Genomic DNA, 16,155 nt, shown 5'->3' with positions numbered 1-16,155 from the left:
CTTAGCTACCTAAGGAATAGGACCCAATATGTACAGCTTTGTGATTATAAATCACAGTTTCGGGACATATCAGTTGGAGTTCCACAAGGGTCAATATTAGGTCCCAAACTCTTTATCCTGTTTATGAACGACATTTGCAATTCATCAGCCATCTTTTAATATGTCCTTTTTGCTGATGACACCACTGTTTTCTGCTCGGGTGATGATTTAAACATGCTTTTGGGTATCACCAATAATGAAATAGCCAAACTAAAGAATTGGTTTGACACTAATAAATTAACTTTAAATGTGAGTAAAACAAGATGTTTTATTTTTGGTAATAAAAGGAAAGATGCATTGATCAGTTTGAAAATAGATGGGGACGACTTCAAAACGGTGAAAGAAATACAATTTCTATCTTGGAAATCTCACTTAATTCATAAGCAATCTAAAATCTCAAAAAACATTGCCATATTACATAAAGTTAAATATCTACTGGATTATAATGCACTTAAAATGTTGTATTCGTTGCTGATCCTTCCATATATCAGCTTCTGTACTGAGCTGTGGGGTAAAACATATCAAGTCCATTTAAAACCCATGAAAATTCTGCAGAAAAGAGCCATCAGGATCATACACAAGATGAGTCCAAGAGAACACACCAACAACTTATTCCTGAAATCACAATTTGTTAAATTTGAAGACCTGATCAATTTAAAAATCTTATTATTCATGTTTGAAGTAAAATGTGCTCCATTACCTTTGAATTTATTACAATAAGAAAATAGTTCGGTAGAACACAGGAGAAAATATCATTTTAAGATGAATTCTTCTAAAACAACATTAAAACAAGGATGTGTTTCAATTTATGGAGTAAAATAATGGAATTGTCAAGAGATAGCCTTACATTGCTGTTTAAACACTCGACAACTCAAAACCTTTTTTATGAAGAAAATATTTTCCCAGTATGAGAATTATGTTTAAATTGATTGGATAAAATTGGTCAACTCTTAAAGTTGAATGGTTTGTTTATCTTTCCTATGTTAAGTGTGTGGTGGATTGTACCCACATGAGGGGTATATACATGTGAATGTATTTAAGTATGTGTTTTGGCCACAGTACATAACTGTATTGTAAAAAAAAAAAATGAAAAGGAAAAAAAAAAGAATAATCATTTCAACCTATTTTTTAGTACAAAGGGCAGGTTTATAAGTTTTTCTTCCTCCTGCACTTTTTATTCTTTGTAAAGGCAAAAAAATTAAAATAATTCTCTACATTGTATGTCATAAAAAGAATGAAATAAAACAAATGAAATGAAATATCCAGAGAACACCCCAAACTCATGTATTATCTGGATAATAGCTTGGTCTGAGGTCATGGGATTAGACATAAATAAAAGAACATCATCCGCATATAACAAAATCTTACGCACTTTTTTCTTGGTTTGGATACCGGCGACAGAGGTGCTGGATCTAATCATCTCAGCTAAAGGTTCCATTCCTAATGCAAAAAGTAAAGGAGATGAGGAGCATCCTTGTTTTGTGCCTTTACTTATTGCAAAAGGAGAAGACATTTCCCCCATAATGGAGACTGATGCTTGCGGTGCAGAATGCAACAATTTGACCCACTCTATAAATCCATCTCCAGAAGCATACTCCTTTAAAGGGGAGATATTCTGAAAAATCCACTTGTACAGTGTTTCTGAACATATATTTGTGTAACCTGAGTGTCTACTGACCCACAAAATGTGAAATAAACCCATCCAGTCCTTTGTTTGTGCTCTGCATAAGTCTTACAACACAGAGAAAAATGCTCTGTTTCAAATGTAATCTCCATGTGATGTCACAGTGGGATTCTGGTAAAAAAAAATCCCCTCCCCTCCCCTGGTCTCCACCCCCAGCCTAGAACAAAACTTTTGCGCAGGTCCACCATTTTTATTCTTGCTAGCAAAGGAGTGATGTGTACCGGGAAAAGTACAGATGCTCAAAACATTAACGTTTTGCATATGTACTTTTGACTCTACTTTATATCTTTGAATGTTCTAGTTACACGCTACTTTTGCTCTGAAGTCAGCTGAGGAATTTTCCTCTTTTCAAGACAATTAACGGTGTTCATTTATTTTTTTGTGTGGTTTGACAAAGTGGCATTGCCATGCCTGTACATCATCAACATAAGGTAAAAAGATAATAATAAGTTCTTATCAACTGTAAGTTTCAATGTAATCTAATTGTTCGAAATTAGATGAATAAAGATTTGCACCTGTTGAACTCCACACTTCCTCGTTGCTGCTGAGGGCTGCTATACTGTCTGCTTGAGGCTGGCTCCAGGAGCCCTGAAAGTCACATACACACCACAGCGAAGCAGCCAGTTTTTACAGTAGAAATTAACATGTTTACAGCCTGGTACAAAAAATGAAATTGGTCTGATTAAGGGTAATTCTTTTTTTTTGTTCTGTTTTCATTTTGAGAACAATACGTGTTATTCATAGACTGAGCTCCTTTTCCTCCCAGCCAGTCCCTCTATGCAACTACAAATCAATATCCAAACTCATTCCAACAAAGTCTGCCCGGAATCTGGATGTCATGTTTGATGATCAGCTAACTTTTAAGGTTCAGGTGGCCTCGATTGCTGGGTCATGCCTATTTGCATTGTACAACATCATGAAGTGCAGACCTCACCTGTCAGAACATGCTACACAGCTCCTGGTACAGGCTCTTGTGATATCACGCATTGATTATTGCAACTCTCTACTGGCAGGTCTTCCTACATGCACTATCAAACCCCTGCAGATGATACAAAATGCAGCAACACAACTGGTCTTCAACCTTCCTAAAAGAGCACGTCACTTCGCTGTTCATCTCCTTACACTGGCTCCCAGTTACTGCTCGCATCAAATTTAAAACTCTGCTGCTCGCTTACAAAACAGACACAAAAATGACTGCCTAGTGTGAGTGGGGCCTCAGATTCTAACTAGACTCTTCTTCAGCCCCCCAGTGGTGGAACAAACTTACAAACTCCATTCAATCTGCAGAGTCCCTTTTCACCTTTAAGAAAAAGCTAAAGACCCAGCTCTTTAATGAATACCTACGACATTTATGATGATGATGACGATGGTTTTGATTGATAATGATGATTTTAAGATCGTTTCTATACTGATTAGAACTCTCAAGAACAGCCGTCTGTGAGAGTCCAATGCGCTCCAGGATAATGAAGGTGAGACAGCGCTGATGAAATATGTGGCTAACTTTTGTTCCTTTTTCTTTTTTTTACATTTATATCTTCTTATTGAAAGTTAGCTATTGAAAATGGCTTACATGCGCGCATATGAATGAAACCGTTGTTAAAATGATTGTGATAACATAAATCTGTCAGTATAGTTTGATATTTAGCTATATAAAATGTGAAAGAAACATCAGTTTAGTTCTGCAGCCTTCAATTCACAACGTTTGTGACGTTTTGTTTGGAATACCGGTGCACACTTTTTACCACCAGGCTTGTTTTTATAAATCACAAACACTGCATTGGAAATGGTGTACGCCAGTTTCAGGCCCCCTTTTGTGCATACGCAACGGTTATAAATGAGACCAAGTCCAGACAATTTAGAGCCTTTCTTTCCAAAACTTGCACTCGGAGTATAATTCAATTTTTTATACAATGGATCAGCTATAAAATCTCATGTACGTGAAATGTCTGACTAGAAATCAGCATATGTAATTTGTCTGTTCAAAGAAGGGGGGGATCCCTCTTGTCTTATGTGATGTATTAAGTACCTGTAACCTTGGATAGAGAACAAGTAAAAGGATACCTGGCTGCCAACTCTATTTTGTCTCCATTTCAGTCATGGTTTTGAAAAAACTAACACACTACCACTGCTGCCATGAAAGTTATGAATGCTGTTCTTGAAGCCTTTGACAGTAAACAATGTCGTCTGTCTCTTTTTATAGACTTCTCAGAGGCCTTGCTACTGTTGATCACAGCATCTTATCAAATCACTTTAAAGGTCCCATATTATGCTTTTTCTGGTTTTATATGCTCTTTAGTGTGTTTTCCAACTGTCCTGTGCATGTTCAGGCACATCTATGTGCAAAAATTCAAAGTCCGCGGAAACGCAGCTTCTCCTATGTCCTCCTGTTAGCTGTAGCATTAGCTGCATGTAACGCTCGGTTCTAGCCCCCCTCGATAAAAATTTGTCAGTCCGACGTCATTGTGATGATGATGTGAGATCACTGATCTAAGCCCATTGGCTCGTTGTGGCAAGCCCTGCAGCTCATGTTGAAATTTCCGAGACGCGTGCTGAGCAACTGACCAATAACGACAGAGCAAATATATGAACCCCAAAAAGGGCATAATATGGGCTCTTTAAAGCTACTGGGTTCTCAGACCGTACTGTTGGGTGGTTTGCCAACTCTCTAACTGGTAGAACCCAGACTGTTCAATTTGAAGGTGTTACCTCTGAAATATTACAAAATCACAATGGGGTACCTCAAGGTTCGGTCCTGGTCCCACTCTTATTAACTATGTATATTAATTGCCTTGGACAAAATATTACAAATTTTTCTTCTGATTTTAAGCTGATGACCCAGCCATTTACTGCTGTGCACCTAAGACTGCAGTTGTTTTCTCCTCAAATCTTCAACATGCATTTGATCTAGTACAAGAGCAGCTTTATCAACTTACACTTGTACTTAATGCAGAAAAAAACAAAACTCATGTTCTTTGCATTGTCAAGGAAAGCGAAAAAAGCACAGTCCAACAGTTCAACTGTGATCAAGCAATGAATTAGCTTACTACTACTATTGCCACACTACCCATGTGTACAGTTGCTTTTATTGACAATATGTTTCTGATGCCGAACTTCCACCAGATACGTGTGCCTTGCGTGTCCGCTCCGGTCCGTTGCGGCTCCACGCACACTCTTCCGTCAATACCAAGGGGCAACCTCCGGTCTCGAAAAATGAAGCCAATGCGGAAGTACAAAAAACTGCAGTTCCTCCAGGTTCCGCTTGAGGCTGGCTGCAGAAGCACCAGAAGTGCCATAAGCCCACAGCCAAAAAAGCCCATTTTTACCACAGGAATTAACATGATTACAGCCTGGTTCAAAAAACAAGATATATCTGATAAGTTGATGGCCACTTCTCCTCACACTCTGGGGGGGGGATTTTTTCGTCGGATTTTATTCTATTAAGGAAAACGGCTATGCCCATATAAGGGTTGTGGCAGATTTGATTGACATCTGTCTGTCAGTTCAGGAGCAAGTCAGGAGGCTAGGTAGCGGCTTGATCCGTCTGATTTCTCCTCTTTTTTACTTCGTTTGGAGAGTTTGTTTAACACATATCTGACAACATACATGGCTTGCTATGCGGTTAACAGACCATCCAACAAGTTGATGCTTCAGTTTTTTTCGGTAAGTGATATAGTAGTGTTATATTTACTGCTTACTCAAGTGTCTGTATTTATATTTACGGACCTAGCTTGTTTAGCGTCAGCTTGTAAACCAGTCGGCTAACTGTACTCAGTGTAGCCCATTATTTACGGTCAATGGTTTAGAAATGTTTGTTGTTGAAAATAATGAGTTTGTGATGTTAGAAGCTAAAGGTTCACCTCGGTGGTTAACCGCAGACTGTAAATATGGTTATCTGACGTTATGATGAATGTAATACTCCACGACACGTAAATGTCGACATTAAAAAACAAACTTTGTGTAGTAATTATCCGTCAGTAACATAAACTAAACTCGACTGAACCTCATGCTGTGTAGGTTATAGAGGATGACATTAACGTTACATGGTTGATGTAGTGTCTTAAGATTTGTGCAAATTGTTACCAAATTTAAAAACAAATTCACTTTGTATGAGTTCAGGGAAATTTAATCTGGTTATTAATATAGTTCTTAATCATTACAGATGCTCTTACAAAGAATATAGCAGTAGAAATATAAAATATAAATAACATATGGAATGAAAATAAGATATAAAGTAATAAGTACAAGAAATAGTTTGAAGAATACAGCCATGTACTGAGCTCATGTTAATAATAAATGAGTTACTGTATGTTCTGTACTAAAGCACAGAGAGTTGGGACCTGTTAATGATTTAAATAATTCAGGTTATATTTGTTTCATGTTAAGATGAAGTAATATCCACAATAAATTGCTTAATTTTTCCTCACACAAAATCTGAGGCAATTTGATGTAGAATATCATTGTGCAAGTGAGTGAGAGAGCTGAAAACAGCATGATTACAATAAGGTTTATCTTCTTAACTTTGAATAGATTGATTACCTGAATGCTGTACCTATGTTGTCTGGGTAGTACACTGTTGAATTTATAAAAGTGCTCTTACACACAGATGAATACAGAAAATGCACAAAAAAATGATTTAATGAATAACTGATATTTTCTCTCTTTCTTTGTCATCCTGAAGACCCCGCACTAAAAGTCCATGTTCTCCTGGATCCATGTCACATGCTCAAGCTTCTTCTGAATTACTTTTCAACAGTCGAAGTTCTGGTGAGAGAAGATGGCCAGCAGATAAGACGGCAGTACATGAAGGAGCTCCACATGCTTCAGGAGAAGGAGGAGGGTTTGCACCTTGGAAGACTGTATTCATGCTTCAGCTGTTCAAATAAAAATAGATCTCCTCCAAACAACTTGCAATCAAACCATTTTCTTCCCATTTTAAAACCCTTTGTCCAGTTTAGATGGGAGAAGTTGATATTATGTGATATTGATCTGGGAAGACTACATTTCTAAATCATTTTTAGCTGTGTTTTTATTCACAAGTTATTGATCTTATTTACTCTCCATGTATCTTGATTTAACAATGGGGCTGTGTTTAAGGGCACATTTTGCAATGACTCTGTTCCATCTCATTTTCAGAAATGAACTACATTAGTATTTGGTAAAAAAAAAATGTCAAAAGAATAAAAAGTTGTGTAAAAGTAGACTTCCTTTCCTTAGCTATTAAGTTGAGCATTAATGCACATTTTAGTCTTGTCATTTCAAATCTGAAATGTATGCTCATAAGTAGACATAAAGGAGTGCATTTATATAGAAATATTTATTTAATCTGAAAAACCACATTCAAAAAGTCTGTTTTTACAGCAGAGATTAACATGTTTACAGCTTGGTACAAAACAAACAAATAGGTCTGATTAGGTCTCGATCGACACACTGTACGGGGGTCGTTTGATTTGATGAAGGATAAGAGTTATTCACAATAAGGTGTGTAGCTGACCTGATTGACAGGTGGGCGTGGTGTAACGGTTTGTCAAGAGGCTTAAAACCTGCCTCAGCTCCAGCTCTCAGCCTGTCGCTAGGTTGAATGAAGGTAAGGGTGAGACAGCATTTCAAGCATGGAGACCGCCATCGATGCAGGAACATGTGGGTGACATCACTCAGGCCATCCGGGGGAGACCTCCCTCGCAGCGAGTTGTTGAAGAGAAGCAACCGAAGTCCACCCCAGAAGAACCAACAAATGCAGATGTTGTTGAGGCTCAGGTTTCTTCCTCTGTCTCTGCAGCTCTCTGGGCACCTCGACAGACCAGTCACCAATAATCCACACTGTGTCTATAGCAGAAATACAAAGGTGTTCAATTAATGCCTCAGACAAGACAACATGTACAGTTAACTACATGTGACAGCTCAGGGTGTTTTTTTTATTATTAGTCACATCTGCAGGAATAATATTGAACAAGGTAGCTGCAACTCATAATAATAGATGCCAGTCTTAAACACAATTTTTTCTAATACTTACAGTTTTTGGTGTGAAGCTGACACTGTCCACAGACTCCATGACTTCACGGGGTTCTATAGAAAACAAATATCTTATAATAAATACTAAATAATTTTTTTTCAATTGTCATGTTCACCCACATCACTGTTGACATCAGTAAATATAAGACACAGACATTCCTCTTTTTGTCAGAACAGTAACATGAACTGTATGCTTTGTAATATTGATTTCTTCTGGATGTCTCATATTTATTTACAGTCTATGGATAAAACTTTGCTAATGTATTGCTCTTCTAACACTGACAAAGTCTAGTAACTGCTCTGACAAATAACTAATAACCATAATTGTATATTTAAAAAAGTGTAATAATAATTAATTAAATATTTGGGTTGAATATAATTCGTTTTAACTGTGTTGTAGAAAAGGTAAATGTTAACTTACTGTTTATAGAGATAACTCCGGACGAGCAGGAAAGCTGTAAGGGATGATAGCAGCCTAGCCGTTAGCTATGCTGTGAAGTGGACTGCTAACGTCGAGCTGAATGGGCGGAGTTAAGTCCCACCGGTCCCGCCTTACTGCTTTTGCTAGGTTGATCCGAAGTTAGGTTGAGACTGCAAAGCCAATATGGATGCGGCTCTCAATTGGACTCACTGGTTCGTCCAGTAATATTTACAGTCTATGGTCAATACCCACCGGCTGCGTTGTCAGTGCGAGACAAAGGAATTCCCGCGGTAATTTTACAGATTCACTTGTGACAGCGCAACATAATACGTTGTATGTGGTATCAAACTCTATATAAACCTTATAAACATAAACAAACCCAGATACGGTCATTTTTCGGAGCCGTCAAAACGGAGTGTTTTATTCTGAAAGTAAACCCGATGTTTTAATGTTGTTTCGGTGTCAGACTTCTCGTCCCGCTTGTTCTTTTCTGTGCTAAATTGAGGCGTTGTGCTCCAGCATGCGGCATAAACAGAATCCTTGTGTATCTGCTACAGAGGAACCACACATTGAATATAGCTTGAGATGGACAGAAACACATCTGGTGGAAATTGGCCATAAGATGTCTAATAAGCTGCTGGTACTGGCTGATGACTATAAGAGCTAAACATACAGGCCTCTTTCCAAACTTGAAATGTGAATCATTATATCTCATATCAATCAATCAATCTTTATTTGTATAACGTCAATTCATAACAAGTGTTATCTCGAGACACAAAAAGCAGGTAAAATACCTTACTTATTGCTATCTTACAAAGACCCAGCTTAATCCTTCATGAGCGTAGCACTTTAACAACATTTAGGATATGCAATGTGCAATATGTGTCTTTCACCCCCTCTCTGTTTCCCCACATTTTGCTCTTCAGTAACTCTTTTCAGATTTTTTTTTCAGCATTTTCCTACTTTTGCTTTATTACACTCTAAAAAATGTTTTATATTCTCTCCTCTGGCCACTCTCTCCCTTCAATTTTAACTCCTCTCACTTTCTCCCTACGTCACTTTTCCTCTCCTTTCTTCCTTCTCCTTTTTCCTGCCATCATTTTCTTTCATTTTCTGACTCAACACCTTGCTCTTTGCATGTCTATTTCTGGTCTCTATATCTTCCTCTTCCTATGCCAGCATCACCTCCCCCTGGTTCTCATTATCTGTCTCCCTCTCTTCCTCTCTCCTGCCTCTGTCTCTGCTTAGATACCTTCTATTCCCAAACCTGTCCCACCCACATGTTCATTTGTGCACACATGGAGCTAAACAGAAACACACATGCACAAAGTGATGCACATTTCCAAAGCTTGAAAAAAAAAACTAGTGATATAAATAAAGTCACTGCATTCTTGGAGTTATTTTTCTTCTTTTTACAGATTTTGCCACAAGGAGTATACAATACTTATATAGAACTACTTGTTAAAACAAATTCCACTGCACTCTCCTTCCCCACTTGTGCGATTCAGGGATGAAGCTGCCACATATAAAAAACAAGTTTTTCGAGATAATGTACAAAAACGCCTGCTCAAGTTGGAACAACAAATCAGAAATTGAGGAAAGAATTAGGTACCCGACATGCCGACATATTCGTCATCAACATGGTCAGCTGATTAAATTACCGTAATCATGGTTTTGTCAGCGGAGAGTATTTTGGCGGATAAGTGCTGTTCAAGATGTTGACATCAATGACAAAGTTTTAAATACTTTGAGACTGATTGAGCACTGTGTTCCAACGACTGTGACTGAACACACTTTCCTACATCACGGTAACCAGCCATCACATTGGCTTGTGGCACATTTTCACCACAGCGCCCCAGCAATGATGGCTCTCCATCAGGATCAGATGGCCCACCCAAAGCATCAATTTAGCAGTAAAAAATAGTGACGTTTGTCTGCACCCCCTCCCGCTCTGAGATTTGGTTTTGCCCACCTCAGACCTGTGCGTCCCTCCCTCCTCTCTCTTTATATGGCCATGGTCCCTCCCCTCCAGTCTCTCCCTGTGTATGTCAGGGCGCGGTCACACTGGTCATCTGTACCGTGTTGTACTCAAGCATGATTGCCCCCCGCAGCAACATTCCCACGCTGGCCGGCGCGGCCAGAGGTAACACTACACAGGACTATCCGTGCCTAAGCACGATTACCTCTTATAATGTCGTAATACAACACATGCACACTTTATGTTATTATGAAGCGTGCTCAGTTTACAAACAGGTGGACGAGAGAAAGAGAGAGAGAGAGAGAGAGAGTGAGAGAAAAAGAGACACGCAGTCGAGTCCGCGTCTGCACATCAGAGAAAAACACAGAACATGACAGCTACTTTAGTGACTTTACAGTTTATTTTAAGCCATTTTAATCAGACACAGCAATAAATAAATAAATTAATTGTTCTCCGACGTGCGGGCGTCCGCGCGGACTCACGCACGGACACGCCCGCACATCGGAGAACGACACAGAACATGACAGCTACTCTGTGTCTTATATTGAGTCATGTCAGATACAGACATGAAACTCTGGATTTCTCCATAATGAAGGCTGTCAGCGTTGTGTACCCGCGTGCTTGTCCTCGTGCATGAAGTGTACCGTGCTGAAGCACACCTCTCTGAAGTGTGCCAAAGCCAAGGAAGTGTACCGTGCCTGAGCACGATACGGAGCGGTCACACTGGACAAACGAACTGGACTTTAGTGTTGAAGCGTGCTTGGGCACGGTACGGATGGCCAGTGAGACCGCGCCCTAAGAAGCATCCGTGGTATAAAGCCAGCACGAGAGAAAAAGAAAGCACAACCAACAATTTCAAGTTGTTGGTTGTGCAAAAGAATAAAAATATTAGGTACGCTACTGCTAGGGCTCCAGTGCCACTACTCACGAGTCAAATAATGTTAACTGAACTAAAGTTAGTCCTACTTTCTGCTGTGCTGTGTCTTAGTCAGTTAGCCAGATTCGCTATTCAGCTAACAGGCGACTTTGTCATCATTGAGCCCATCGGTGTGTCCAATAGGAGACCCGTGCGCCGTCACATAATGGGCTAAAAGCCAATAGGAGAGCTCTGTGCGGTCACTTGATCAGCCAAAGATCGTCTATATACATGAAGATGATTGAGGTTGAAACTCTGGTCAGGTTGCTCCTTGTTGTACCAGTCTCATCCTCTGAAGCAGAGAGGCGCTTTAGTGCTCTTAGAAGGTTGAAGACTTGGCTACGTTCAACCATAACACAAAAGACAGAACCATGTCTGTCCATGTACAATCCTGTTTGATTGTAAGATGTGTTGTGTTGGAAAGTTGTCTTATATGTTGCTTTGAATTTTATGGTTAAAACTTTTGATTGTTGTGAATGTGATTTATGTTATATTTTCACTATGCTTGTGATCTGTCTCTCTACCTGAGCGGCTCATGCAGCCTGTGTGTGTTTATGTTTATTTACTTGAGCAAATAAATGAAGTTTATGTTCGTAATATTATATATATATATATATATATATGTATATATATATAGTTAAAGATTTTCTCTTGCGGGGCATGTCCTCAGACCTGCTTCACAGGCGGAAATCTCAACCCCCCCAATGTTCAACTCAAAGTTAAGCCCTTGGGTGGAAGGCACATGAAGAGGAGTACTACCATCGCCAGACTGGCCAGAATATACCTCTCTATTCCATTATAATATTATATGATTAGCCTTGTTATTCATATATATCAACTTGTTCTTTCATCAGATACAGGCTGACATTCAAATTAAGTCAAATACAGACTGCTCCCTCTTTCTGCGATACGCAACCATTATTTTTTTATACCAAAATGTCCAACTGTTGTACAAACTTGGAATATTTTTGCTTTGTTTCTTTTGTCAAAATAAACAGGTAGGAGCATGTTTTTAAAGTTATTCTCTGCTGAGCTGCTGACAGTGTTAATTCATTAGAAGAATGACGAGTGTGATGATGAAGTTGTTGCTGTTTGTGAATGGTACATGGCAGCCCCTCTAAAATCAGGCATTATTAAAACCATCATCTTATTAAAACATTCAAACTTATCAATAGTTCTGATAGGCCAACAACTCACAGCAGGTCGGAGCTTTTGCCTCTGAGTTTCTGAGAGGTTTTCAACATAATCAAAGAAACCAAGGATGTTTGATCATCCTGGATGGAGCAGCATAACGAGATATCTTCCTATATTTTGGATTTTTAGATTTATTTATTTTTTATAATACAAAACTACGGAACCAACTTATAGGGACAAAGAGCTCATAGTGGACGGACAACAGAGATTGAGCGATTGTGTCATTACACACAGATGTGGAGAAACATGAAACAGACACCTAAATGAATCATCTATTCTATTGTAACTTAGTTTACCAGAGTAGAGTGTGATCTACACTACAGACTGTATTCTCTGTCAAAACAGCTTCAACGTGCAATGATGATGAATGAGTAAAAAAGAACTACAAAACGATGACTCGCTTTAACAATGGGACAGTAATCGATTAGAGAAAACGTTGAATTTCTGCCCCCCCAACACTCATGCAAACAGAACCTACACACATTCATTAAAGGGAGAGACATCAGAGCGAGTTGTTGCTCTCCTGGCAGGTGTTACTAACTGATGTAATTACCCGACACTTACTGTGCAAGTCCTCTTAATTTACAAATTAAAAGAGCAACAAAACAACCCCAAAAGAAAGCAAAGACATAAGTCATATTTATTGGAAACAGATAATAGAAATAGATAATAGGAACAGTTTAACCTAAATAATATAATGAAACCTTTTAACATTCCAAATGCCGTGTAGTTTGTGTACTTACAAAGTAATAATGGAAGAACAGCACATAACTTGTTGTTTGTGTAAATAAGTGAGTAACAACGGGGAAGAGTGGAAACTTCATAATACAGCCCGCCCCAATCTTACAGTGTAAGTAAAGAGCAAGAAGAGGAAACAGTGGATACGTCATAATCATAAATAATCTTACAGTGCAAGTATAAAAAAAACATGCACTGTCGGGGTCCACACATCGGACCGTGCTTGACACTGATTGAAGGATACCTCATGGTGAGTCTAAGGGTCAATGAGCGGTGTCATTAACCAGTGGGCCAGGACATGACCTCAATATTTGAGAGAGAGATGCCCACTATAGCTGGAATGTATGAGCTCTCAAAATTGTGCTTACAAATGAGCCATGCATCTCCAGCAGTGCCTTGATTGAGAAGCATGCCAACAATGTTTTTTGTTTAATGAAAGAGTCGTGGTTGTCGCCAGGGAAGTGTTGGACAACATTTAGAAAAATGAAAAAAATCTTTAGAAAATTAAAATCTGACTTACTTCTGTGTACTGTTGCACCCTCGATTCATTCATCTATTAATTGAATAATATATTAATTTGTTTCAGGACGATTATAAAAAAACGTGATTTAAACATAAAACTAGAACCATTTAAAGAGGACATATTCTCCCCCTCCTCCACCTTTTCAAACAGTCCCCTGTGGTCTAAATGAAACATCTGTGCTGTGCTTTGGTCAAAATATAACATGAATCAAGCACCAGAGGAGGTTTGTGACCCTGTATAAACCAGCTCTCTCAGAACGCTCCGTTTTGGTGTGTGTCTCTTTAAATGCAATGAGCCCCCCCCCCCCCCTGAGTTTTCCCCGTAGACATCACTCCTCTGTAGAGAGAATAAAAATGGCTGACCTGTGTAAAAGTTTTGCTCTAGTCTGGAGGTGGAGTCCATGAGTGGAGATACCAGGGGAGGGGAGAGGAGGGGATTTTGTTTACCAGAATCCCACTGTGACATCACAAGGAGAGCACATTTGAAACAGAGCATTTTTCTCTGTGTTGTAAGACTTATGCAGACCACAAACAAAGGACTGGATGGGTTTATTTCACATTTTGTGGGTCAGTAGACACTCAGGTTACCCAAATATATGTTCAGAAACACTGGATTTTTCATAATATGTCCCCTTTAAGTTGGCATTAAGGTAAGATTTATGTGTACACATATCCAAATGGGAAGTTATTTTAAAATTCTCACAATGAGCTTTCCATAAAGAAGGTTAGAAGAAGGAAGAATGTTCCAAGTCTTGATCCAATGCTGGAAAAAAAAAGTGATCTGAGCTCTGGTTGGTTGGAGGGGAGAGAAGAGTTCAAATACAGTTGTGTTGATACTGGTTTATTGTCAACCAGTAATCCTGTGGGGAATGACTTTTGAGGGGCAGGGAAGACCTTTGAGCTTTTGTGAAAAGACTAAGACTTCAAGAAAGGTGGAAAGAGGCAGACAGCGGGATAGATTGAGACAGAAGTAGCATGTTGACTGAAATTGGAAGTGAAGAGTACTTGGACACACATACGAAGCATAACCATCTGACAATCTGGTGGAGACTTTGGAGGGGGGGTATCTCTCATACAGCTGGGTCCTGTTGCCCATCAGAGCTATATGCCCCCTTGTGCTCTCCATCTCTGCAAGACTGTGTCTCTCTTTAGCCCCCACACATCATTAGCTGGAAACCCCATTGCTTTCTCTGGAGTCCTTTCTGTCCTAACAGCTTCTCTTTCTGCCCAAACTCTTTCCCCCCCCTACACAACAGTGAGGGGGGGAAGAAGCAGGAGGTAGGTAAGTCAGAGGCAAGTGTCTGACAGAAAGCCAGGCAGCTCAAGACATGTCTCATCCACTACCTCCTGTGTTTCCTATTCTCTCTTCGGTCTGTTTAGACCCAGTGCTGCTCACTGGAGACACCAAGACCCACAGAGGAGAGACAAATCCCTCCATCTTCTCTTTTTTTTTTCCTCAACCATTTTCACACTTTTTTTTTCATCCATCCTTCACCCAAACATTTTCTCATCAATTTCCACTTTTTAATATAACATTGGTGCCAGCCAGAGTTTCCCACTGCAGGTCTTCGATCAGGCTTCTCAAGCAGCATGCTGCTGGCACGCTGCGCTCTCCTTGGACATCACTCCCAAACAAATATGTTTTTATTGCCAAATATTCCCTCATGCGATCATAATTCTATTCCAGATGCAAATGGACTCAAACAACATGAATAGAGCCAACTGAGAAAAAAAACTGTTTATGTACCATGTTCCTATTTCATGTGTTTTTTCATCATGTTCATTCTGTCTAGTCTTCAGAGCAGCCGCTCTAATCTCTCTCTCTCTCTCTCTCTCTCTGTTTGCTCTTGTTCCTGTTTGTTTGGTAGAGGCTCTTTGAGCCACTATCAGATTTGTGTAGTTAGTTTTTGCCAATGTTTTGTAATTGGCTGCTTTTGGAAGTTTTCTGACTGAGTTTTTCTGGTAGTGTTTACCACTGCAGTTTTTTACTCACAGTGGCACCATGGCGAGTGTAAATGAAATGAGTAAGGTCTTTTACCTGCTTTTTGTAACATAACAATAAGTAAGGTATTTTACCTGCTTCTTGTAAAGTGTCTCGAGATAACACTTGTTATGAGTTGACGCTATACAAATATTGATTGATTGAAATGTAATGAAACCAGCAACCTTGATCAACTATTTGATTCTATACTGTGAAAATTAAGCCTCGGGTACACCTTGTTGGTTTAAATGAGCATATTTGGAGGTAATTTATACTTTATTAATCCCGCGAGGGGAAATTCAGTTTTAAACTCTGTCAAATGAACATGCTACACAAACATAGGCCCAAATACACACACATGCACAAACAGAATCCTATGGACATGCACTAATGGAGAGGTGTCAGAGTGAGGGGGCTAACAGACGTTAGGATGCCATCATTGACCAAAAGAAATGAATAGTAATAAAGATAGCTCTGTATTAGCTTTAGTTTTCAAATTTGTTGATTTACCTTGAAATATGGTTTGATCTCCCTGATGTTCACTTCATTGTCTTCAGTTAGTAATCAGTTAAGAAGCAGTGTGGTTTTAATAGGTCAGATTCCCTGCTCTTAATGAGTTGCATCCTGGGAAGCAGCAGTCAGAATGTTTATCTGGAATTGAGTTTTTTAAACT

General features: G+C 39.2%; 1 long non-coding RNA gene across 1 annotated transcript; it reads left to right on the top strand.

The window, feature by feature from the left end:
- Positions 1-5,245: 5,245 nt before the first annotated feature.
- On the top strand, positions 5,246-6,618 carry LOC132958787 (uncharacterized). Its single transcript, XR_009666830.1, has 2 exons — positions 5,246-5,383; positions 6,402-6,618. It is a non-coding gene; the product is annotated as an uncharacterized LOC132958787 (long non-coding RNA).
- Positions 6,619-16,155: the final 9,537 nt, after the last annotated feature.

Source organism: Labrus mixtus, chromosome 23 (assembly GCF_963584025.1).
Source record: "Labrus mixtus chromosome 23, fLabMix1.1, whole genome shotgun sequence".
Taxonomy (NCBI): Eukaryota; Metazoa; Chordata; class Actinopteri; order Labriformes; family Labridae; genus Labrus; species Labrus mixtus.
The sequence above is the reverse complement of the archived record's forward strand: the minus strand, read 5'-3'. Positions and strand labels throughout refer to the sequence as shown.